Below are 4,383 nucleotides of genomic sequence, written 5' to 3'. Positions count from 1 at the left end.
GATTGATAAATTGTAAATTGGGGCAACTTTTGCTTGAAAATGTTCAAGGCGTCTAATCTGGTTCAATCACATCTAAATGTGCATTATTCTTATTTGTTTGGAAAATTTGGAATGATACTTCAAGCATTCGTTTCATTACCTATACAGATTTTTATCATTTGCTCTCCCATTTGAGCTTCTAAAAGAATAATTTCGTTTCAAATAAGGGTCTTAATGATCACTACCCTTCATTGAAAAATTTTCAAATATCAAAAGAAGAATGGATTTTCAATGACCATTTCGCTACTTCGGTTGTCATGAGGTATAAGAATGATACTTTGGCCGTCATTTCTACAATCTAAACACTGATCATCCCTTGCATCCTCGTTTGAGCTAAATTGGTGGTTCTTTTCGAGTGCACATATGATCGCACCCCACATTGGGGAAGGAGATTGGGAAATTTTGAAAAAGGGAGAAAAGAGAAAAGCAAAAATGCCAAAAGGAAAAAAAAGAGGGAATCACAAATTGGAGAAATTTGAATCTATCTGGGTTTCAATTTTTGGGAAAAAAGAAAGGGAAGAGATTTGTCCGCGTGGATCGCCAACGTTTCACAAATATGGATGAACAAGGGTCTTCCTCAATCAGTTAATTCAGATACATGCCAAAAATTTTCCATTAATAAAAGTTTCCTTTCAGAGTTATTGTAAGGAACGGAATACAAGTCAGGCCATCTTCTTTTCCAATCAAACATTCTATCTCTCGTTATCCCTTTTGAGCCTTCAGAATAAATTACTTCGTTTGGCAACCCTTGAGAATCGCAAACCCCACACTGGGGCAAGTTGGGTTGAAAAAGGAAAATTTCAAGAAGTGGAAAAAGTAAAAAGCCACAAAATCAAAAGGCAAAGGAAGAAAAGAGAACCTTAGTTCAAAAATAAACTGGGGCAATTTTTATGAAAGTTCAAAAGAATGGCAAAAGGCCGAAAAGTCAAAAGGAAAAAGGAAATGAAAGTGAAAAGCCTCAATTGAGCAAAAACCGAGGCAAATTCTGATTTTACCCTAAAATAGGGTTTGGCACAACAATGCGATCTCAGATTCTTCAAACCACTTTTGAAATCCGTTTTCAGGCCTTAACTTTTCTAAGCACCCCACCTAACCCCATTACAAAGCCGAAAGTCCTGACTCCTGTTCTTTGCAATGGCCCTGTCAAGAAAATTTCTGATGCCGGAAAATTTTAGCTGTATTTCTGAATTGCTTGAGTATGAGGTTGACGCTACTCACCATGTGAAAACCCATCAGCTCGAGGGAAAGGGAAAAGAGGCAAAAAGCAAAGAAAGAAAAGTATATGCAAGAAAATGCAGAAAATTCGGCGCTGAAGTCTCTGGTGAGTGATAAGAAAAATGCAAACAAAGTCTGAGATCTTTTGATTTCAAAATAGGGGCAATTTTGGAAAAATGCGATCTATGGTGCAATATCCTTGAAAGTCTTAAACTATCGTTTTCAAGCCAAATTACAAGCTAATAAAGTCCATCGTTGACTTATTCTTTCATGACAATCCAAAGTGAGGATCATGCTCATAAGAAATTCATCAAATCATTTGTGATCATAAGGGCATAACCCGTTTCCACATGTTTAGCTATCACTTCTGTCCATACGTTACAAGCCTAGAAAGCTTGTATGTTGACTAAGTTTTCTTGAAAATAAGGGTAACAAACTCTTTGCTTTCACTAAGATGTGACATTGAATGGATTACATACAACTGGGGCACAAAAATGAGACAGATTCTTATCTCCCATTTCCTTAGCCATTTCAAAAATAAAGTCACTTGATTGGTCCTGAAAAGATGAGTCAACCAGAAGTGGTGACCCGTTACCCTAAGCACCAATGCTAAAAGTAAGGAAGAAATCTTCTTCTTAAATTTGGTGTTATTTCGAGGAATTCATCATGAAATTTCTGCATGAGTTCAAACTTGACGATTAAAGTTTCTTCACAATATTGTATATGTGCACTCTTTTCTAAATTTTAGAAAGTGCGGTTTTTCTTTGTTCAAGTAAATGGGAAATCATCTAAACCAATTTTTGCAATCAAATGGGCCCAAACTGGGGCAAAATTTTTATTTGCAAAATTTCGCAAAATAAGCCCACACAGGGGCAAATATTTTTGTAGTCCAATTGAGGATTTCGTCCAAGAATCAAAATAATGCATTTTTCAAATCAGTCACGCTCATTTGAGTGCATGTAAGCCCTGTGCAGGTATTCATAGTTGAAATCGACGAAAGAGCGTCTGGTGATTGTCGCGCCCCACTTTTCGGATGAAAAATAAATACTTGTTTTTGTGATTTTAATTTTCCCTTTGATTAGAAGGAAAAACTAGCGTGCTAAGGCTATTTTGAAGCCACACTCGCTCGTTTCCCTTACCCAAGGGGGTTTCTCAGGCAAATGGACCCTATAACTTAGCATGAAATGCAAAGGCCTAAAATGAAAGGGAAAAGGTTAGAGGGACATGCCAAATGCCATAAAAACTAAAAAAATGCATGAAATGTAGTGGAGCATGCGAACATGTACTAACGAGGGGAAAACCCTAAGGGTCTAGCGTTGGACTAGCCCATTCTACGAATTCCGACTAGCATTGGACTAGCGGAAACGTACATTCATCCATCACATCCATTTATAAATATGGAAATCAAGTAGACATGCAAAATCACTTATAACACGTAACACATAACACTTAGCATGCTCGACTAGATGCAATAGCTTAATAAAGCAAATTAAACACATAGCAACTAAGCATGCAAGACAAATAAGACGATTAAAGCCCTAACTATTACATTTGCTAGCTAAAACAAAGGGGAAAGGGAAAATGGACCAAATTACTTGCTATGCCCTATCTATTACAAGCCAAAAGGTGTACATATACCCCATAAATGAAAATAAAAGAAAGATTTAAAAATGAAATAAAAGTAAATAAATGAAAGGCACTAATAAACATTTAAGAAAACCAAGTAGGCATGCAATTTTCATTTAACAAGTTGGATCACATAGGGAGATACACAAAAAAGATAAAAGAAAGTATACCGTCCCCTTTTGTGGTGCTAATAAGTTGGAGAAGGTTCTAAATTGGAGCTACAACCACTAAACAAAGGATTAATGCACCAATTTAATAGTAAATCAAACAACACAAATTCTTCAAAAACAAAAATTGAAGAACCACTAATAACTATGAAATTGAACCATTAGATCCCTATTAAAATCAAGTTTGACCAATTCGCTACTGTGAGTCAAGTATCCTTCTCCACTACACTCAAAGGAAGCAGGTAATGCAGCAAAAGCAAGAGACAAAGCATCACTTTAATCAAGAAATAATTACAAAAGATAAAAGTAAACATGAAATTGGATCAATTCAAGGCATTTAAAGGAAGGTGAACAGCCCATGTAAAATTTAAAACAAGTAGTGACTTGATTGCAAAAACTAAAGGAATTTGAGAGGTCAATTTGATTGGTTTTCCCAATTTTTTGGGTCATACTGGCATAAGGGGAAACTTGAGGGGGTTAAGAGGCAATTTTGAAACAATTTTTCCATGCAAATTCATGCAAGCTACGTGAGACTTAAACTACTGCAACTAAAAATGCAACATGCTCTCTTTTGCTTCCAAGACAAAACCAAACGCACAGCTTATTGTTCAAGCTCGGATTTCAAACCCAAACACACAACTTTAATCTAGACCCAAACTTCATATTCACCACCATCCAATCAGGTAGAAAATTTAGAAATATTTCATGCCAAACTCTGGAAAATCATGCAAACATGTAAAGGGAAAAAAAAACAAAAGGCTGCTGCAATCTCTTTGCAATTTTTACACCATTTCAGCCGAGATTTCATCATGCAAACGAGTTCACCAAACCCAGATTTTAACTATCAATTATCAACTAAATCAAACCCAAGATTTAAATGTACAAACAAAGTGATGAAACCGACTTGTAAGCTGTTGCCGAATAGAGCATAAAACTAATACAGCAAAAATGATGTGAGAAACGTTTCTGCAATTTTCTTATAAACTCAGATACTTATCACAATCTTGATTAGATGTAATTAAACTCAACGTCACAACTTTAGACCAAGCCCATAACTAAACCCACCATCATAATCCAAACAAACAAAAAACCCAAGAAGATATCATGCAAATTTCTGGAATAAACATGCGTGCAACAGATTTTTGTTTCACTCAAATTTCTGGTTTACACACAGCCAATTAATCTCATGCAGGGCTTAATCATCCAGTATTTAGTTAGCTAAACACACAACCAAGCGAGGATCAAGCACTTTCCAGCAAATTTCATACTAAAATACCCAAAACAACTCCATCGGCTAAGCTGGAAGATTGGTTTAACAATCCAGCAACATTCAACA

The sequence above is a fragment of the Coffea eugenioides genome, chromosome 6 (assembly GCF_003713205.1).
Source record: "Coffea eugenioides isolate CCC68of chromosome 6, Ceug_1.0, whole genome shotgun sequence".
Lineage (NCBI taxonomy): Eukaryota > Viridiplantae > Streptophyta > Magnoliopsida > Gentianales > Rubiaceae > Coffea > Coffea eugenioides.
Note: the sequence above shows the minus strand (reverse complement) of the source record.